Genomic DNA, 24,045 nt, shown 5'->3' with positions numbered 1-24,045 from the left:
CTTGACAACTTAACTTTGGTCCTCATAAGTCGAGTCACTATACTCTTATCACTGCATCTGAGGGTATATGTACCTTCATACAAATCTATGATGACACGATTCTTACGTAGAAACTCCATTCCTAGGAGGCAAGGTACTGACAGATTTTTAACAACTAGAAAAATACATGGTACGGTGTCTGATGCAAATCTCACTGGTACATGAATTTGTAGCGTCACCTTTTGAACTAGAGAGCCTACAGCTCCGGATACGGTACACCCTTATACTGGCAATGACAGAACTTTTGCTACAGAACACACTTTCTTATATACACATAAAGACAAAACATTGATATTGGCACCAGTATCTATTATAGCGACAAGTGGTACATCATGAATATGAATCATAGTGGTTGCCTGAACCTGGTTTTCCCATAAATCCTCACCATTCAAAACGTCATTCTCCTTTAGCAAGTCATCTCGTAAGTCACAGTCATTGTCATATCGTATAAGGTTGATTTGCCCTCTGATGAAATCGCCCTCAACATGTTCCGCAGCTTCCCCAAGGAGGCAAGTAAAAGAAGCTGCTTTTAGTTTTCCGCATGTTCATTAGATTCAATTTCGCTCACAATTACTTTTGAAGTACCGGGCGGTACGCTCGGTACGAAGTTTGCTTCCGTATTCCACCTAAGTTGCGAGCTATTTGCCGGAATTTCAGCCGAGATGGTGTGTGTTGGCTGGTTTTCTTGGGCATAATAGATGCGAGAATTTTGAGGTTGATGATTTTGAACTTCATTGTTAGCAAAAGGTGTAGGACTATTCCTAAAGTTTGGAGCATACCGTTGTTTGTATTGCTTAGAAAGATCTGGAGCATTTCTCCCTTGAGAACAGTGCTGGAATCTAGGCTGGATACCATTCTGCTGTTGACTGTTGGTATTAATCCAACGTCCTTTTCCATTAAAATTATTATTATTTTGGCGATCGTTATTGTAGTGATAGCGATCATTGTAATTAACTGGTGAATTACCGTATTGCTGTTGTGTTGTCTTGTATATGGGGTGGTACCTGTTTTGATCCTGGAATTTATGTTTTTGCTTCCTGTTACGGCGATAGTAGTTGTTATTATCGCACGGAACGTCGTGTCCTTTACTGTTGTTGGGATGGTATGACATGCCTGAGTCTGCGACTACACCGTGCGGCTATGTAGTGTGCAGGCCAAGATTACAATTACACCGCGCACTAGCACGCACATCTTCTTGAATCATGTCAAGGTTGTCAAGTACTGACAGAAAAGCCTCCGTGTAGTCGTCACTGACATTTACTAACTTCTCCCTGATTGATACCGGTAGCTTTGACTTAAGGAACATAATTACGTCCTTCGTGGAAATGGGCGTGTCCCAATATTGTATTTTTCGCAGGTATTTCTCGAAGTACCTACGGAGACCAGCACTTCTCGTATTAAACGGTTCAGCATTATATACTTCCTTTCTAAGGCGTTGTTGTGTGCCTGAACTCCAGAATTTGTTCAGAAATTGCTTTTCGAAGTCAGCGTTATTATTACATCTGTCAATTACTTCTGTTCCCCAGACAGAACCCTGTCCTTGAATGTACCTACTATAAAGCGCATACGTTGCTTGTCATCCCAGCTCTCAGGAAAATCACCATTAAATGACTTCAGAAAAACCATTGGGTGGATGTTGCGTTTCTCTGGCAGAAAAGGCTGGAATACGCGGTGCTTGAGAACGCTTTCTTCTTTCATGAGCTCGACAAGAGTTACTTGATCATTCTGGTTGCGTACTAACGGATTCTTACTGCTGTGACCACGCACAAGTAGAGAGAATTTTACACGAGACGCGGGATTATAATTGTATTCATGTTCTGAGGAAAGCAAGTGTGAATACTCACTTCTATTTCATTAGGATAATCATTGACTTGTTGTTTCAACTGCTCGATTTCCTCAGTGAGGTGTCGTTTCCACTCGGGAAGATCTCGGTGAAAAACTCTACGAATCTCTCCTAATTCAGTGAGAATCGTATCTCCTGATGTACCTGGAGCAGCTAAAACTTCCACTGTGGCTGACTTAACGGCTTCTTTTAAGTCGTGTTGAACCTTGTTTTCTATGTACTGCTCCTCAGTCTCGACCCATTCTACAAATTCTTTTCCTATCGTGGAACGTACGTTTGCTGCAGCATCATTCACCCTCCTTTCAATGTTAATTTCGGATAGCACCTGTGTCAGGTCATTGACCTGGCCTTGCAGAGTGATGACATTGTCTGCAAGCTTGTTTACTTTAGCTCCGACCTCAGCGGACTTCTTTGAAACTTCCGTTGTAACTGCATGGCAACTTTCGATTTGTACCTTAATGTCTTTGTGCACGTTGCCTACTGTGCTCTCACATGCATCTACCTTCTGCAGAATACCTTCTATCCTTTCATTAACTTTAGTACTTAATTCCGCGATATATTCCACCGCGACTGTCCTTATTCTTGCCTCTAAGTTGGCATCAATATTATCTAACCTATTTTTCATTGTACCAATGGTGGTATTAAGGTCAAACCATTTTCTCTCTGTCTCCCGTTCCTTTTCCCTTTCTTTTTGTTCCCTTTCTTGTCTATCTCGTTGTTTTTGTAATTTATAAGCTTCCCTTTCCCGTTTCTCCTGTTCTCTTTCTTGAAAAACAAATTCTCATAATTTCAACCATCGAATTTTCTCCCGCTTGCTGTGACGATGATTGCTCTGACGATACGTCACGCACACCATCATCGTCTGCCGTTCTCTCCATTCGCGAATCGGGTCTGCCTGTTCCCGTTCGCGAACGTAGTGGGTATGACTTGACAACTGTGTCATCACCGTCATCCGCACTGTTTGTCGGCTTTCCTTTGTCATCTGCCATGTTTATTTTCAAGTTTGTGACGTAACTGCTCAAAGAAATATTTCGCGGCACGCCGATCGTCAACTCTCAGATGCGCGCACTGATAGTCAAACGTCACACCGCGGTAGCTGACAATTGCAGAGCTATACCAGGTAGAAGACAAGATGGCACCTAACTTTGAAAATAAGTGACAAACACCTACTAGACACTTAATCCTGCTATTATGGCATCCATCTTGTATTCCTAACCGTAGCAACAATGAAGATGCTAATAATGCTAACAAATAAACTTTGCATGAAGAGATGATCAGAAATGAATTCTAACTACTTAAATAAGCAACTCTGCAAGGAAATAATAGCGATAGGATAAAATGAATCAGTAAGGAAAGAAATTCCGGAAATCAGTTTTTTTTTTATATACAAGACGCGAGATTTTATGCATAATGAAAACCGTACTTACATCAGTCGTTTTGCGCACTGCTGTTATTTTTCGAATATTTTTTTTTACTTCCACGGTTTTGTTCAGTACTTCCTTTACGGCTTCCCCATGTCCACCGGATGATGACATGAAACAATATCACAACAGATTAAAATTTTGTTATCAGGTCCCTGTTCGGGCGCCACATCTAGTATGATAAAAAAATTAGGTTAAATATATTTCATTTCTTTCAATTTAAATCTGTGTTTCATACTAGAATGTCGTGTTCCCAGTTTGGCACAGCTTTGCCACAGGAAACACGAAAGCGGTCGAAGATTCCGTCTTCTGGTCGGCTCCTGATCGTTGTCAGAAGGAGGCTAGTTTTTGATTACGCAAAGACTTCTATTATTTGGAAAAGAACAACCCGGATTTCTTTACGTAATCAGTATGAATTTTATAATTATCTAAGGGACCTTTAACAATGAACAATAAATAAATTGCATTTGCAAATGAAATCATTAGTAAATGGGGCAGCTATGAATAGTATAGAGGACAAGGAGCGGCCTTCTGTCTACGACCAGGATGCCGCAGTATTCTCTGCTGTAGTAAAAGCTGTTTGACATTTATAAAAATAATATGGCATGGAGGTTAAAAAAGTATAAAGGAAAAGAATGGAATAAGAAATCTGGTGAACACTAAATATATTCAAACAGGATACCGCAGTATTCTCTACTGTAGTAAAAGCTGTTTGACATTTATAAAAATAATATGGCATGGATGTTAAAAAAGTATAAAGGAAAAGAATGGAATAAGAAATCTGGTGAACACTAAATATATTCAAACAATTCTCACAAGCAATTAGGACTTATTTATAGACAGTATAACTTACATAAGTACCTTTCTAACTGTATGGTGCGATCAGATTTCAGCCTGTCCTGTGCTAGCTCCTTGGTTCACGTTTTTGTCACAAATTACAGTCATTACTTTTCTCCTTCGTTAAAGACAATTCTTGCACTGTTCAACACCTTCATAACAATAACTTGCCGATTTACAGTTTCGAACATAAATTACTTGAATTTTATTAATTAATAATGTTGTCTGCACGCTGGCAAGACCGCTCACTTTTATAGCTTAAAGTCGACCTTCTCTACGTATTCACATTACAAGCGGAAGTACATTAAAAATCTGAAGCTCTACAAAAGTTTTCTACTGTCATCTTTTATTTAGATCGAAGCGGAACGTCAGTTCAGCTTCTGTTAAAATGTTTCTTTGACTGCGCAATCGATGTATTAGCTAGATGCGCATCTTTGGAGTTACGTAAATTATATAAAACAAATGTCTTTCAAAGAATAGGTCTCATAAGTTGATCATTTAACATACAGATACGTGAATGCCTTTCCAAGGGTACTCACAGCTTTCATACTACGGAAATCCCAATAATGTTACATGTTCTTGTGCTGACCAGTTCATTACCGCTTCGAGTGAAATTGGTGCCAGTTTGTTTTGTTCCCTCCTACTGCTTGTAATTTTTTTAAGACACTGACTGGTGATTCTCCGCTCAGACTCTCATTTAAGTGTCTGTACAGTTCAGCCTTATTACTATGTATGTCTTGGCCTCTTAAGATTTTTTTTTAAATTGGAAGGTTCTAATGCTTACGATGAGGTGACTGAAGCCGTCATACACCTCCTAACATCGTATCAGACCTTTTTTGGCTGGTGTAGTGGGCATGAAGCCGTAAAGAGATCACCCTTTTGTCAGAGTATCACTTATCCTCCATATTCGCACGAATCCTCCAGTTTTCAATAGCGAGAGGTATGTGGAAGGGAGTAATATAATTGCTCACAACAATTAGAAAAAGCAGTACACAGTTCACCTCCCATTATACCTATTGTCAGAATGTCACTTAACCCCCATATTCGCACGAATCTTCCAATCCTCGATACTTGGCGATATCCACACCAAGCCAGATCAGAAACCCTGCAAATTCTCCCGAAATTGCATCACTTTGCGACAGCACTGTTTCATTAGTTAGAAGGCTGTCTAGCTCTCTAGTCGTCACTGGCTGTGTAAAGAGTTATCACAAAGAGAAATCATAGCACACTAACATTCAAGGAGAAATTCACCACCACTCGGATCCTTGCGTCCAGACATTTTTTTACGATTGGTACTCCTTCTAGTGACTGTTGGTCAATGACGTAATAGAACAATACCAGGTCTATATTCTAGATTCAGTAGCTGCATTTATCTACGTTCAGCTCCGACGCCAACCAGTCCGCAATCTTCTGAAAATCATTACAGTTTACTGATGCCACAACCTTGCTATAGACAGGAGCCTACATCTTAATGCGCGTTTCACAAACCATTACATGGTGTGGACTATGTCGTAGCAGTGTTATCGATTTCTTCATTCCTTTTCCTGTCACAAGCGTAATGATCGAGCAAAAATGAATACCTGTGTATCTTTGTGTATCCCCTAATCTAGGATTGCTTCGCCAAATAGACAAAGAAACCTTACTACTGCACCTCTACTGTGCGAAGACTGCACAATGAAAATCTGAAACATCTGCAATTCATCGATATCGAATGATAGTTTTTCGATTGGGATTGCCTTCATAAAACAATTATAACAGTATCACAGAGTTCCCAACACGCACGCTATCCACTAAGTCATTTACATTGTTGCAACTACCTCGCACTTCTGCGCACAATTCAGAGCTATTGCAAGAGTGAGGAAAGATAAGAGGTTTAAAAATAGCATCGTTCATTTTTCCCCCAGACGCTCTTAGGGAGTGGACTGACCATGGTGCCGTATTCCATCTACAACAGAGTATATCCACGTGGTAGTACGCACGTGAGTAGTGTAGTTATTTGTATAGAAGAAAACCCAATACCTACACACTTATCATATTATTGTACATTGAGAACTAATTAACGAACAGGTATAATCTGGGCCAAACCAATGCTGATGTTTGCTCTGAAAACAGCAGTCATCTTAATGTCTCGTAGACCTCGATCTGCACTGTAGTGCCACAGTCTCCAGGTGACATGCCGAAAGGAACTGTGGCCACTCGCCCCCTCCATTGTCACTTCTTAGTCGGTGCATTACACTCTCTTAAAAATCGATGCAAAGAAATTTGAACCTGACATATTTTTCTGCTTTTCAGCAATCTGTCAGTCGTCACTGTCTGGGTTGCTTTCCTTAAGATACCTGCACGTGAATCCCAACCTGACATATGGGTTCTTCTTCAGCTCGCTCCAGATGCTTACTGCTAGGTACTCTGCCACAGATAACGTTTACAATGACATTGTATTGGATTTATAGACCTATTAATGTGCAATAGATTCATGTAAATATTAAAATACATACAGCTCACTTTATTTAGAAACACGATGTAACAATGCTTTCCAAAAGTGGTTCACTCTTCACCTTTCCCAAAAATTTGCAAAGTGAATTCATAAAATAACATTGCAAAGTTGTTTAGTCATGTACTGAAATTTTTACTTAAACACCTATCGCATCTCATGAAAACTCTTTTTCAGATCTTGGCATGGTTACCGAGCTGTGAGAGTAAATATGCTACTGGACTGGTCATTCTGTCGGTACTAAACGAATCTGTATACAGAAGTTGCCACTTTTGATTCTCCTTATTTAATAACGAGAAGAGAGGATTTTTCTAATAAAGAATTTGTCACCACCCTCAAACCTCCTAAATAATCTCCAGTAACTTCTTAATTGATGGTGTACATGTAGCACTACTGTGTGTTTTCACATTATTGAGGAGGGTGCAGCATACATCAACAGACACAATTTGTAGTGGTTGATAGGTAAGATGACACGTGGCTTCCTCTTACAACCGTGGCTCCACTGTTTTGCCTGCCAGATAGTGTGTCTTAGTAAAGACCTTTGTACTTTCTGACATATGCTCAGCAAGCGAAAGTAGAAATTAATCTTATTGGACCATTTCATTAGACCAAAGTTTCCCTACACATAGAGAAGGCACCAAATTAATTAGTCCTTATAATCCGCAGGGATGTACATGCACCACTGCACAGATTTAGGGTTGTAGTGACGAAATAAAACCTAAGTAACTATTGTATAATGCTGTTTAAATTTCGGTTCTGCTTTTTTCTGTACCCTCTGCTTTAAACTCTTTGCTATAGGATCACTGTCTTGCAACGCTGACATGTTTCGATAGGGATCAAGATAATATTTTCTTTCAACATCTTCCATTAACAGTACCCTAAAGTCTAATGACTGTTCAGTTGCCTCTAGGGTGAGATCCAAACCTTCTCCAAGTCTTGATAGGATGCTAACCATAATATTAAATTTTTCTTTAAGATTAATATTTTCGAAACCAAATTCCTGGAGAGTGAGCGAGTATCTAGGAACCACTACAAGTAGTTGTTTGTTACTCCGTGAAAAGCTCAATACTTGCTCCATAGAGGTAATAATAAAATTTCCTAAATGTTCACTTTACTCCAGATGCCTCCAACTCTGTCGTGATATATGCTCCCTCATGATCAGACCGGATTTGACTCACAAAGGCGATTGTACAGAAATTATGTGTTCCATCAGTGTTTCTTACTAAAGGCAAGCACTCAAACCAACCGATGCTGCATCAGTCGAAAAGCAAAATCCAGTTGATGTATTATGGTAGTATAACGTCTTGCAACTGACTAGTGCCAGTTTGATGTTATCAAAAGCCAGATGGCAATCCTGAAAATAGAGCAAGTGCATGCTCATCCTTAACGATCTTAGAATATAGCATCTGACTAGGAGCGAACCTCCCAAACAAGGGTATGACGCTGATAAATCCTTTCAGTTGCTTCCTCGTCGGAGGAGCTTTAAAGTTGGTTGTTGCAATGATTTTCTCACTATCTGGTTCTACAATCTTCAATGTGATTAGGTGATGGAAGAATTCAATCTTCTCGTGTCAAAACTAGTATTTCTGCAAGTTACGAGTCACTCCATCCTGCAAGAATTTATCTAGTATCTTAAATACCAGTGGTTCAAATGGCTCTAAGCACTATGGGACATAACGTCTGAGGTCATCAGTCCCCTGGACTTAGAAACTTAAGGACATCACACACATCCATGCTTAAGGCAGGATTCGAACCTGCGACTGTAGCAGCAGCGCGGTTCTGGACTGAAGCACCTAGAACCGCTCGCCCACAACGGCCGGCTTAACTAGCAGAACAATATGGTCTGACTTCATACATGATGATATCAATAAGTTACCCAAAAATAATGTAAGCTGATCCCAAATTTCACAGTATAGTACAGTACAGTATTAGGTGTTGGTATGAAAATGCCTTAGTTCATGTTGAGACTGAAAGGCAATATGTTGAATTTGTGACTTGTCCCAGCATGTGTAAATGCAGTATATTTATGCGATTCCATTGTCAGGGAATCCTGCCAGTATGATGAATGTACACCATGGAGCGCCTGTATCAGTTCATACAGGTTTTCTGGATGAGTTCCGAAAAGCACAATTATTTGATTAATGAACCACATATCTAACACTAATCTAACATTCGTACCATGTTTCAGCACTATTAACAGTGGGCTACAGTAGGGATGGTCAGACAGTTCATTAATGTCCCATTCAAACATCCTTTTACTTTCTACATCTACAGTAGGTCACTCCGACCAGGGAATGTGACACATTTTCGCACAAAACGTCTTATATGGCACTACATTTAAGCATAAATGTCTACTGATCGCTCAGGGATTTTCCTCGAGCCCATCAGTATGTCTGAATAATTAATCAGGCAACTCGAAGTGTTCATTGCCTGTTAGCCTGACTCTAAGTTTGCTTCTTGGTAATAGGAACTATGATAGGCTGCCTACAGACTGTACAGATGTCATGTAGAAGTGTCATGAAGTATCCATTTAACTTTGATGATCTAGATCAAGTGTCTATGGATACCATCCTTCTTTATTAAATTTGCAGAAATAAAGGACAACGTAGATCATAGAAAGTAAAGTCTAGCACTAATTTTGTTCAGGAAATCATGAACCAGTTATACAATCCATAGTTAAACTACCTACAAGTAGAAATGTGCATACAGTCGCCTCACTCCCCAGTGTTACTTCAAAGTGATTCTGCAGTTTTACATTTTTTTACTGTATGCCAGCTGTTCTGAGGAGTTAACAGTTATTTGTAGGAAAGGTATGGTAGGCCTTCTGGAGTCGGATTGTTTATTCTGCCAATGATCTGACAGCAGAGTAAATACATATATCTGTTCAGGTTCCTGAAATACAGACTTATTATTCTGTGCAGCTCCCCAAACCTCAGCTAATTCTTTATTTACTTTATCCATTTGGTCTTTAACTTCGTGTCAGTCCTGTTTACTATGATTTTCGTGTTGTCGTTTCCAGCTGAAATGCAGTTAACTGCTGAACAATTGAACTTTTTTGTCTATGCTTTTAGCAAATTGTACATCTTTGTGGATGTCCAATTTGCAAGTTCAGCGTCAATTTGATCTTTCTGTAGTGTGACTAACTTGTTCATTGATCTCTACCCCTTGCTCAAAAGCTAAATTAATAACCTTTTCAGAAAACTGCCACTCAGTTTCAAAAAGTGGCTCTTGAGCTTGTTTCATGTCACCGATTTTATTAGTCAATTGATTACTGACTCCATTAAACCCATCTGAACATTTTTCAATTTTCCTTTCGCCAAGCTGCTTTGCCATTCAGAAAATTCCTCTGTTAAGCCAGCCTGCGACTTGGATAAGGCCTGTTTTGTTGGCATATTGGCCTGTTTCTCCGACACCACGTCTACTTGGTTGAACGCTATAGATAATGTTCCATCCACGATTTGTATTCTTCGGAATACTTCGGCTAAAGGACCACTGTTTTCAAAGCCTTGAACAGTATGGTCAGTAGTCTCAAACATGGGCTGAATATTAATTTAATCTGTAACATCAGTCTCTGTTGGTCTTCTATCTTTATGATAACGTACAAAAATCCCACTATAGTTTCTAAAATCACTAATTAATAAGGCAATAAAGACATAAACACAAGAAGCACTGGCTCATTATTTGAACAGTTAGTCTCAATTAACATATCAAGGAAAGGACTATCTCCTACTACTTAGCCGGCACTCTTTTTCGACGTGCAATTCTTTGACTGAAACCATTAAAAATGTGTATTAACAATACTTTAGAAAAGAAACTATTTATTAACAGGACTTAATTATTATCTTTTGGCTAACAGAACTTGGCACAAGCAGAATAGATCGCAGGAATAAGTATGCCTGCTTGTAACTCTACTAACGAATTTCCTGACTGTCGGACATCTTCTTCCAGTTAATCGGCTAGTTCTCCTCCACGCACATACAAGCGTATGTAACAGAAAATGTTTACTAAGTTTGTAGTACAATACATAAAGTCATAGAAAAATTCGTATAAAAAATTCTACTACCATTATTGTGACCATTGCGTAATGTAGTAACCAGTAAATATGCTGCAGAGGCCTAGAACCTGAGAATCAATTACAGTATATTTTTCAACAGGACAATAATTCCAACAATGTCTTAATATTTAATTAGTTTCGAAGACAAAAATGCCAATAATTATCATCATTCTGCATCTACATCTACATGGATACTCTGCAAATCACATTTAAGTGCCTGGCAGAGGGCTCCTCGAACCACCTTCACAATTCTCTACTATTCCAATCTCGTATAGCGCGCGGAAAGATCGAACACCTACATCATTCCCTATGAACTCTGATTTCCCTTATTTTATCGTGGTGATCGTTCTCCCTGTGTAGGTCGGTGTCAACAAAATATTTCCGCATTCGAAGGAGAAATTTGGCGATTGGAATTTCGTGAGAAATTCCGTAGCAACGGAAAACGCCTTTCTTTTAATGATGTTCAGCCCAAATCCTGTATCATTTCTGTGACACTCTCTCCCACATTTCGCTAGAATACAAAACGTGCTGCCCTTTTTTGAACTTTTTCGATATGCTCCGTCAATCCTGTCTGGTAAGGATCCCACACCGCACAAGCAGTACTCTAAAAAGAGGACGGACAAGGGTAGTGTAGGCGGTCTCCTAAGTAGGTCTGTTACATTTTCTAAGTGTCCTGTCAGTAAAACGCAGTCTTTGGTTAGCCTTCCCCACAACTTTTTCTATGTGCTCCTTTATTGTAATACCTAGGAATTTAGTTGAATTTGCCGGCCGAAGTGGCCGTGCGGTTAAAGGCGCTGCAGTCTGGAATCGCAAGACCGCTACGGTCGCGGGTTCGAATCCTGCCTCGGGCATGGATGTTTGTGATGTCCTTAGGTTAGTTAGGTTTAACTAGTTCTAAGTTCTAGGGGACTAATGACCTCAGCAGTTGAGTCCCATAGTGCTCAGAGCCATTTTTTTAAGTTGAATTTACGGCTTTTAGAATAGACTGATTTATCGTGTAACTGAAGTTTAACGAATTCCTTTTAGCACTCATATAGATGACCTCACACTTTTCGTTATATAGAGTCAATTGCCAACTTTAGCACCATTCAGATACTTTTCTAAATCGTTTTGCAATTTGTTTTGATCATCTGATGACTTTATTAGTAGATAAACGACAGCGTCATCTGCAAACAACGTAAGACAGCTGCTCAGATTGTCTCCCAAATCGTTTATATAGATAAGGAACAGCAAAGCGCCTATAATGCTACCTTAGGGAACGCCAGAAATCACTTCTGTTTTAATTGATGACTTTTCGTCAATTACTACGAACTGTGACCTCCCTGACAGGAAATCACCAATCCAGTCACATAACTGAGACGATATTCCATAAGCACACAATTTCGCTGTAAGCTACTTGTGTGGTACAGTGTCAAAAGCCTTCCGGAAATCCAGAAATACGGAATCGATCTGAAATACCTTGTCATTAGCACTCAACATTGCATGTGAATAAAGAGCTTGTTGTGTTACACAGGAACAATGATTCCTAAACCCATGTTGACGGTGTGTAAATAGACAGTTTTGTTCGAAGTAATTCATAATGTTTGATCACAATACATGTTCCAAAATTCTGCTGCATATTGACGTTAACGATGGGGGCCTGTGATTTAGTGGATTACTCTTACTACCTTTCTTGAATATCGGTGTGACCTGTGCAACTTTCCAATTTTTGGGTGCGGATCTTTCCTCGAGCGAACGGTTGTATATGATTGATAAGTATGCAGCTAATGCATCAGCATACTCCAAAAGAAACCTAATTGGTATACAGTCTGGACCCGAAGACTAGCTTATATTAAGTGATTTAAGTTGTTTAACTACTTCAGGGATATTTACTTCTACGTTACTCATGTTGACTGCTGTTTTCGATTCCATTTCTGGAATATTTACTTTGTATTTTTTGTGAACGCATTTCGGAAGGCTGTGTTTAGTAACTCTGCTTTGGCAGCACTGTCTTCGATAGTATTTCAATTGCTATCGCGTAGAGAAGGCATTGATTGTTTCTTGCGGCTAACACACTTCACCTTCGACCAGAATCTCTTTGAATTTGCTCCCAGGTTTCGGACAAAATTTCGTTGCGAAAACTGTTATAAGCATCTCGCATTGACGTCCGCGCTAAATTTCGAGCTTCTCTAAAAGATCGCCAATCTTGGGGCTTTTGCGTCTGTTTAAATTTGGCATGTTTGTTTCGTTGTTTATGCAACAGTGTTCTAACCCATTTTGTGTACCAAAGAGGATCAGCTCCGTCGTTTGTCAATTTGTGTGGTATAAGTCTCTCAATTGTTACCAATACTATTTCCCTGAATTCAAGCCACATCTGGTTTACACTTATATTATTAATTTGGAATGAGTGGATATTGTCTCTCAGGAAGGCGTGAAGACAATTTTTATCTGTTTTTTTGAATAGGTATATTTTTCGCTCATTTTTGGAGGTTTTGGAGATTACAGTATTCAATCTCGCTACGAGAACCCTGTGTCCACTAGTCCCTGCATCGGTTTTGATGCTCTTTATTAACTCAGGATTATTTGTTGCTAAGAGTTCAAGTCTGTTTTCACAACCGGTTGCTATTCGCTTGGGCTCATGAACTAACTGCTCCAAATAATTTTCAGAAAATACGTTTAGCACAGTTTCGGATGATATTTTATGCGTACCTCCGGAATTAAACATGTATTTTCGCCAACATATCGAGGGTAAATTAAAGTCACCACCAACTATTATCGTTTGAGTCGGATACGTGTTTGAAATCAAACTCAAGTTTTCTTTAAACCTTTCAGCAACTGTATCTTCTGAACTGGGAGGTCGGTAAAGTGATCCAATTATTATTTTATTTCGGTTGTCAACAATGACCTCTACCCATACTAACTCACAGGAAGTATCTATTTCAATTTCGCGACAAGTTACACTACTTCTAACACCAACAAACACGCCACAGCCAACCGTGTTTAGCCTATCTTTTCGGAATACCGTAAGGCTCTTCGCAAAATTTTCGGCTGATCTTATATCCGGCTTTAACCAGCTTTCAGTGCTTATAACGATTTGAGCATGAGTGGTTTCTATTTAGGGCTTGTTGCTGTAATAGTCGACAACAAGATTTATATTTGTAAGTAAAAGAAAACAGTTAAAACAAATGCCAAAGATTCAGGCTCTATTACCATTGACCATCAGTCAGCAACTAATACCATACCACAAAAATCATTTAAATTATCAGTAAAGGTATAATATATTGATCGATTACTTGAAGAAAACCAATAATTACATGGAACTGTCGTATCACATTTATTATCTTCCACCAACATCATATACTAACAAAACAATATTAATAGTGGAGGTACATTTAATAATTTCTAACAAAATGGCTGAATCTAGCTGTATAATTTAGTACACCTAAATATCTCTAAAGAGAAAAGGCAGAGGATTGTATATCATCTTCCTGTTTCGTAAGAAACGGTGTGGAGCGTTTGAAGTGTAGCAGCAGTAACAATATTCAAAGAGTTCTCATTACTGCAAGCAGAAACAACACCTACTCTCACTTTCAAACCACATAAAACTCTTTGGAAACGTTACAGTACTTACTTTCATTACCCTGTTATCCCCACAAAATTAATTGGTGCAACACAAAGGTTTGACATCTACCTTCACAATATGCATTGTTAACGCTGAAACTTTTTTCCTTTGTGGAAAATTAAACGCTTAGCTTTCAAAAAATTAATTGTTGCAATTTTTTTAATTGGTTCTTAAGGTTATAACAAGTGTTTTACAGCTCATTTAGTTAGTAAAAAGACCTGATAAATAAAACTTCTGCTCATTAGAACTTTAAGGATTGCTCATTGCAAGGTCTGTAATATATTTGCAGTATCACAAAGTGATAGAAGAATAATTATGAAAATAAATGCTCAGTTAGGACAATTACTTCAGAATCGAATCACACACATAAATTAGGTAATTATCAGATAACTTTTAAAAAAGAAACAGGTAAGTTGAAGTTACATATAGTGGGAATTCGTGTGATAGCAGGGATCACAGGATTTCTGATCAGGTAATCACAGGGTTATCAACATACAGTCAAATAGGCGTAAAACATTATTATGTCCAATAATGAACAAAATAATAGGAATGCAGGTATACTACTATGAACGGACTTTTACCACCATAAAGGAAGCAAAACCACAACACTTTTCAGGAATACCCTATATGTAGGACAACAACTTATTGTAGTTGATGAAGGGCGAGAAAAAATCTTATAATGAGATCAAAAAATCATTCAGCACATCAAGTAATCTCAAATAAATTAATACAGAAGGAGTGGAATTCGAAAATACTAAAAGCAAGAGAAGGAAAAGCAGTAAAAGAAGATTAAATCGGGAAAAAGAACGAAAATGGAAGACAATAGACAGAATTTTGTGCAGGGTTCTATTTAATCATTGCAAAAACTTCATTTCAGAAATATAAGAATGGTTGAATATATGAGAAAAACCAGGAGCTTATAAGCTTTCAAACAAATTATTTAATGGTAGGACTGATATTTATTAATCATATTTTAAACACCAAAACATTTACAGCAGTGTATGTTGACGTTGGCCACAGTTTATTTATTATGAAATGGAAACTAAAGTGGGAGAAGTTACAGAAAGGAAGTAAAGTAGGAGCATGGAACCTGGATAGTTCTGAAACATTCATAGGTTGTAAAAAATCTGAAACGGTGCGTTAGATAAGGACTGACTTAAATAGGCAAATAGACAACAATTCTCATTACAAATCCTTGGAGGACAAGCGAGATATTACATTTAGTAACCTGATGAAAGGAGAAAATTTGAAAAAAAGAAATAGCTTCTGAATCAGGCAAAAGGAAACACGGCTTTGACAGAAAGCAGGAGTGGTTAAAGAAGAAATGCGAAGTTGTACAAGCAAGCACAATTATGTGAAAATTAAATGTTCTGTATAGGAAAATTAAAGGAACGTTTGAAGAAAAAGAAGCTCAATTCAAAGGCAGTATTGCGCAAAGAAGGGAAGGCTATAAATATGAAAGGAATACATTAAAGGGCTATGTCAGAAAAATACTCTTGAGGAAAGAGAAGAGGAAGTAAATAAAAATTAGTTAGAAGGTATGCAATTCTATGGGACATCTTTCAGGAAGCACTTAAGTACCTAAGTTGTAGTAAGTAAGGTGGCGGAGATGACAGTCCCTAACAGTTATTAAGAACCTTGGGAGAACCGATCATATTACGGTGTAATTCGAGAATAATGTATTAATCTCAATACTAGAGACAGCAGGTGCCGACAAGAGTGAGTATTACCAAACCAGCAGTTTAATAAGTAAAAACTTCAAGATACTAACAGGAATCGTCTACAGAAAGACTGGATGACTGGAGGAAGCCAACGTGTCGAAGGACATAAAAGGAAAGCACTAGTTGAGAAAGGAATGAACAAGACCGTGGCTAACCCTCCTGTTGTTCAATATGTTGTATATATTAGTCGAATGAAATCATGATGCTAGAGAAATCAGGTTAAGAAATTTTTGCACTATAGTTAGTGGAAGAGTGTTACTATTTGTACAGTAAAATAACTGACGATGACAGAAATAGAGAGGATATAAAATGACGACTGACAATGGGGTAAATTAAAACGAGAAATTTCGCGAATGTCGAATATAAATTTAAGTGTTCTCCAGTTTTTTTTCGAAATATGTTGGTCAGGAGTGTATACTTGAGCGGGAGTGAAACATGAGAGGTAAACAGTTCCGACAGGATGAAAACAGATGATATGAAACGTACTGCTACAAAAGAATGCTTGAAATTAGAAGAGTGGGTTGGATAACTAATGCACATGTACTTAACTGAATAGAGAGGAAGAGTAGTTTAAGGAATAAGTTCACTAACAGAAAGGACAAATCTACTGGACTGTCATGAGGCCTCAAGGAAAGGTTTCTCTAGTAATGGAGGGAGGAGGAGTTGGGGAAAAATTGCAGGGTGGGGGGGGGGGGGGGCAAGGCTTGAATGCGGTAAACAGATTAAAGGGATGTAACTTGCAAGAGACAGTGGTGTGCCGAGCTGAACAAAACTTTGTCTGCCGTGGACACAACAACAACTATGACATTAGGTCTTTTTGCTACATGTCTAGTTATATGTAGTTGGTTTAATCATCAGAGGGGAGAAGACATAACCGCGTGGTGGAAGCCGCAGCCATTGGAAAAGAGCTATACTTGAAACTGTACAGGACGCGCAAATACAGACCTTAAGTTTGTTAAATTCAAGATACCAAGATTCCGTGGTGTGTTAATGCGTGATACATTACCGAAGATTATGTGGAAAACAGGTGAATGCGGTATTGTGAATTTAGTTGTTGTCGGAGGTCCCGGCACCCACTGGGTGGCATACGTTATGAGAGACGATGGGACAGTGTACTATTTCGACTTATTTGGTGACCTCCAGCCACCCAAAGAATTACAGCAATACTTCACTCAAAGAAGACATGTACTCTACAATTATCAATGCTATCAGAACTTTAATACACCGCTCTGCGGACATATTTGCATCATGTTTCTCTTAACGTTCACAAAGAAGAAGAAGAAGCATGCTATATAAGGAATATGTTTAAACGTTCATTCATCAGTTGAGGTTCAGATGCAATGTCGTACACTTTGACGTTGAAAGGACGCTCATCTGTACCGCGTGCACAGTACTTCCCGCCAATTGATTTCAGTGCAGGTCAATGGAGTGTTGCATTGATTGGATTGGAACGTACAGCAGCATCCCGAATATCACCGAAACTAACAATAAACTGCATCTCGATATTAATGGTGAAAAAGATATTCTGGAAATAGAACCTGGTGCATACGATATCGAGGATTTAAACAACGCCTTAAAACAATCTGGAAAAGGTATTGAACTACGTGCAAACATCAAGACGCTTAAACCTGAAATAAGAACTTCAAATGCAACGACTGACTTCAACCAGAAAGGTTCAATAGGATGCCTGCTTGGATTCACAAAAGGACAGATTTTGAAGAAGGATCCAACTAAATTTTACAAGTCGAATCAGACAGTGGACATACTCCCAGTCAGCACCATAAGCGTCGAGTGTAACGTTGCAACAAACTCCTATCTCAACGATACTCTCATTCACACTATTCACGAATTCTTCCCCTCAGTTGCAACGGGGTATAAGATTGTCGAGACCCCGGCCAGTGCAATATACCTTCCAGTGACAGCTCAGACATTGGATTATTTTGAGCTGCGTATTGTGGATCAGATTAATCAACTTGTTGACTTTCGCGGTGAGGAAATCATTGTACGATTACATCTAACACAGGATGGGCGTGCGATATAAAACAAGTTCATGCAATCCACAGCGCGCCACTTTGCTACCGAACAGCAAAGTGATAACACCTGCGAATTGCGAGTTTCTTAAATCAGTTGATCTGAAACCGAGAAATGACGTCATCACTCAATATAACCAGTCCAGTAGAGTATGATGAGAGAATTATACGTCAGGAATACTTCTCTCATAAACCTTACGCTTCAATCACGTTTAACAAGAATGATGAAATCAGAATTGTCATACAGCACCAAGACGCACTCACGTGTCCGTGCAAGAGTTTCACATATCTCGAGGGGTCATTCAAGAAAATTGACGGCAGCGATACAGTGGGATCCAAGCTGACACGCAACGCATTAGCATTCCTCTTCCAAGAGATTCGCTATGAACTGAACGGTTCTGAGATCGATCGTACACGCAATGTTGGCATAACATCGGCCCTTAAAACGTAAGTCTCGGCATCATCAGCAGATCTGCATAGTTTAGAAAACGCAGGATGGTTCATAGACGACCCAGAGGATAGAGTAGCTCATGAGTACAAGCGATTTACTGCATGAATACATCTAAAAATGCTTATGGGATACTTTGAGGATATGAGGCAAATAATTATGAGCGCTAAACAGGAGCTCATTCTGGTGCGGAGTGCCACTGACAATAGCTCTTACATTCAAGGAGCTCAAGAAGAGGATACGATCACTATCAACTAAATAATATGGAAAATGCCTCACATCAGTGTATCCAACGAGGAGCGTTTAAAGCTTTTAAAAGTCCTGAATTCAGGTACATTTCTATCACTGACATTCCACTCATGGGAGATCTTCGAGTACTCAGTGTTACCGACCATGATCAGACAAACATGAGCTATTAAGACCTACAGCCATCTAGAGACACCTAGATTCATTATACTTGCGTTTCAGACTGATAGAAGAGGGAATGCAAAAAATGATTACACCGTGTTCGATAACTGCAAGTTAACTAATGCCAAAGTCTACATGAATTCAGAATTCTACCCATATGACAATCTACATCTGCAATGGAATCAAAATGTATACAGCCTGGTGTATGACTTGTATGCAAGGTTTCGTCCTTCTTACTATGAAATTGCTGAAGGAGGGGCAGGGGGCTGTCTACTAGGTCCACGAAAGTTCAAAGAGCTTTCACCAATCATTGTAATATATTGCTCTAAACATGATGAGACAATTACGTCCGCACCTATAGACGTGCCAACTGAATTTGAATCATCCACAATTTCCCCAGAACACACTGCCACATATGCTTTAGTTCTACATGACCGTGAAATCAGCTACTGTCCACTCACAGCTGTTGATCAGCGAGCTGTATAAATGAATATCTACCGCTCTGTGCACTAATCATTTGACGATGGCTTGTCAGCAAGTGAAGATCATTGTAGACGTTCAGGGATTCTATGATGGAGAGTGCAGACATTTCTTATTTAAAGCTCTAGCTTTTGTAGCCTACACACAAGACGCAGGATTAATTCAAACTTTCTCTGCATATATTGAATCACCAAGACCGTTCAAGCAAGTGAGGTGCTCTAAAACACGGAATAGTGAAAAGTGGTTGACTCATTTTTACCATGGAATTCACTGGGATGATCCTGGCATATCCTATAAAGATATGGTGACTGCACTTAAATTATTCGATCACATGAACACCATCGTTTAAGTGAAGGGAAAGGACAAAATCTCCTTGATGTGCCGAATATTTAAATTTGCTTCTATTCAAGATCTGGAATTGTACAGATGTTCATCTATCCATCGACTGAAGAACATTTACCAAAAAGATGCTTTTGTATCTCCATATAAGAATGCAATATTACTTTTAAGCTGGATTACAAGTAAATAATCATTTATTATTCAGTAAAGTTGGCTGTTTTTCTTTCTTTCTATGACACCCAACATCCGTAGAATGTAAGTTTACTGGGGGATATTGTATATGAAGCGAATTCCACTGGAACTGTGCGAGACACATACCTCAGCTTTGACGTGCTAAGTAACGTTACCTAAGTCAGTAATAGACCAGCTTTCACCTCAGCTGCATGGAATCCAGGGACTGTGACAGTTCGGTAGCGATGCATCAGATGCCAGATGTGAGACTGCTGGTGCCAGGGCTGAAAGAGAGTGCTTAGGCGTGCTGCGTATTCATGACCGCCAGACAAAGTCCATCACGTGTCATTCAGAAATGATTCTTGTTTAAAATAGGTAACCTTATAGATCTGTGCAGTGCAGTATGCCTGTACCCACGTCTTGTACACACACAAAAATACGTTTATCATATTTTTTAATAAAAAGAATGATGACAATTGAGGGGTGAAATAATAACAACATATGACAATAAAATAAGTGAACTTATTATTGAATTAAGAATTTTTAACAGTGTTTGCGAAATATCAGTTTACAGTAGCATGATTCAGTTTTCACATTATATATGAGTTTACAGATACATGATTGGTTTTTGACGAAAAATATCAACCTTCTGCCGTTTGCAGACAGGTGTTTAAGATTTTACATTATTGACAAATATAAGAATTCTCCTCACATAAATTATACATAATTTTAAAACTAATGCAGAAGTATTACAAGCTAATTACACTATCTTACAATGTAAATACAATCGCTAGTGAAGTTCCACCAAAAAATAAAAGAAAACACTTTTAACTAAAGTCTAACATATTTACTTCAAGAGGGTGGCTCTACAACATTTTCCACTACCACGAGCAATTGAAAATATATTTCCTTCAAGTAAGTGGCTCTAAACATTTTCCACTACAAGAACGAGGTGAGCATATATATATTTTTCATTGAAGTCGATGTCTCTAACGATTTTTCCACTACAACAAGCAAGTGAACATTTATAATGAATTTAATTGGTGGAACTCACACTAGATCTGAGTGGATGGCTAGCGGTAGGTGCAACTTACAAACTAAAATCTAATCTCTGTAATCACTCACACAGAAGCACATATGAAGTGGGAAAAGTTTATTTTCTTCATATACAAGGTACAAGTAAAGTGGTAAAATTTATGTTTTGTTCATATATATTAAATAGTAATACTGGTCAAAAAATATTTACATAAATAGATTTTTTCACTTTTAATTTTTATAATTTTCTTTCAAAAAATAATGAATATATATATTTACACACACATACATGTAGCACAGGCTCCCACACTCATTTGCGCACTCAGACATACATGGAAGCATCCAGTATTTACACTATGATAAAAGAGCCATACTATTTCCACACATAACCCCCAATCACAACATTCACATGCTCATTCCCTCTCTATCAATCAACCAGAGTCCCCCACCCCCACTTTCGTCTCAAGTAAATAGTATGAGTATAGGAGGGTTTCCACCCAATCATCGCAAATGACTCTTTTATTGTCATGAGGAGACAATCTGACTTCAGACTGTAGCACATTGTAGACCTCGTGACCTTGTGATGGAATGCTTGTTTGTTGAACCGTGTGTGAAAGAGCGCCTTCAATGCTGCGACCATACAGGCAATACAAATAGTCCTCGATCGTAAGAGCACAAGATGCGATCTGTCCAACACCCTTTGCCCACCTCTGAGTGTCCCCGTCTATTGTACGATATTCATTGGTAAACCATTCGACTCGTCTTTCATGAGACCAATAACCTTCTTGTTCTGTCGAACAATACCATAAGGATTATTGGCCTCATAGGAAGAGTTGTCGAATTCTTTACCATTGCACCTAATTACTTCATATGGATCACAGTTCTTGACCCAGTAGATAAAGCTGTCTGTATCAATATAAACAACTTTGGTTCTACGAAATGGGGTTTCACAAACTCATAGTGCAATCGGTACATGTCGAATTTGGAAATATCCAGTATGCGCATCCCCAAATAGATAGGCTTCATAAACTCTACTGTAATCTTCGACATCTCCAAAGCAACAAAGTTTTAATTGAAGGTGGTGGCACGCTTAAAATTTGGCCTGGCTATAGATTTTCTCACGCCATAACGCCCTTCCCATGCTGTTCTAATGACAACTCGCGTTCAGTTCGTATACTCTTCACAGTTTTCCCGAAAATGGAATTATTAATTGATTTATAAAAGTCTTTTTCAAAATCATTACTCGTGACTGCCCTCTTTTCGGTATTTAGTTCAATATACTCCTTCAACCAGGGGGATTGCTAGAAGGGGATTGCCCGGGTGACTCTAACAAGCTTCATCCCTAATCTGCCACACTGCTGGAGGTTACGATAATGAATAATATACCTCTGCTTGTCCCCAACAGTAGCCAGCTGAGTAGGGATGGTGCTTCATCACGGAATTTGTTGTTCTGGACATAACGGCAAGTCGCTTCTCTCCCCATGCAAATTATTAGGGTATGTGATGTCTGCCTACATCAGAATCAGCCGCAAGATCCCTTATTCGTCCACTTAATCCATTCAATTCATCTTCGGGCACCCACCCAAACCCACCAACCGGCAGTGGTTGCATCATGGCGTGCCTGTATAAGTTGTTAACATCTAAGGCGGGGTTCAGAGAGTACATGGTCATACATACACTCCGGAACTTTTCGAAAACATCTGCAAACAAACATACGTCCATGTCCATGTATAACCTTGCGTATTCTCCCAAATAGGTGATGCTGAATTCCCGCCAGACATTCACGGCATGCTCGTAATCTGCGGTAGTTATGACATTGCCTGTGAGATATGTTGGGAAGCCTGGTTTCATTGAGTTTTACCATACTATCAAAACACTCATATGGGAAAACTCCTTTCCTAGTCACAAGTTGGAACTCTCCCTCAGGAGGAAATGGAGACAGAGTGGTATGCATATCATTCCGAGGTAAGGTCTCAACCAGTTTCTGGAGTGAAGTATGCATAAAGTGTAGAGAGTTACGGAAGCAGAGAGCAATTTTTGGCGTCATTCGTTCTGAAAAATAAATGTACTTCTCAACACTTTCAGGGAGGACACTGACCTGATCATTCTTCTTACTGAATTTAGCCAAGTCCTCAACGAGAATTTGAGCGACATACCCGCTCAAATTATGAAAAAAGACGGATGTGTGTCTAGGTAACTGATACTGCAAGTTGCATGCGTTGTGGACTGCACTGCGGAATTTACCCGTAAGATGACAGTGGTCTCTACGAGGAGTTTCCGCTTTTCTATCTAAGGCAATCCCGCAAATATGACAATTAACCGCCTTTTCATACAGTTCATCATCTTCCTTTGATTTGGTCATGGGAATATTGATGCTGTAGAGCCTGTCAACTACCCATGAAAGTTTTTCAAGCTCAGTGAAGAGCCAAACCGCTGAATCGTTCCCTACATGAGACTGATAGCGGTTAAGTTTAGAACCATCAGCACATACAACTTGGAATGCTGGCGCATAAGGTGTATGTTTTTGTGTGAAATTTGTGTGTGAGGCTAGGGGGTTCCCTTCACAGCGAGTAATAGGAGCCAGCAAGCATTCAAAACCGGAGTACACAACAAAAGGAGAATGCTGCTGGTGGTGGGCATTTTGAAATTTAATGAAGTTATTTTCCTCAGAGGGCATAATCACATGTACCGTGTCCTTGGAAGCACAATCTAATAGTTGTATTGCTAATAACTCTTCAGATGAAAAATAATTCAGACACCTTAAACAAATGTGGTTTTTATGCTCATATCTACTTAACTGGGGGGAAAGGAGTCGGGACATGTCTTTGATCCAGACATGGTGATAATTATCACACTCAGAGAAGAGCAGCACGTTGACATGCAACTCTCGCTCACCTGCAGATTTTGAGAAATGGAGGTGGCCTACTCCTGTATGCTTGTCCTGCTCATCTGACTTGTCCTTTTTCATCTTCTCCAGGCCATAAAGGTGAACCGATATTCCGGTATTCTGAGCCTCAAACTTATGTATGTCCTGGATCTTTACATCATCAAATATCTTTGACTTTGTAACTGCTGGGATGCTCGGGATGATGATTGTAATTGTAATTTCTCTGACAAGCCAGGACTG

The sequence above is a fragment of the Schistocerca piceifrons genome, chromosome 3, assembly GCF_021461385.2.
Source record: "Schistocerca piceifrons isolate TAMUIC-IGC-003096 chromosome 3, iqSchPice1.1, whole genome shotgun sequence".
NCBI classification, from domain to species: domain Eukaryota; kingdom Metazoa; phylum Arthropoda; class Insecta; order Orthoptera; family Acrididae; genus Schistocerca; species Schistocerca piceifrons.
This window is presented reverse-complemented; position numbering follows the sequence as displayed.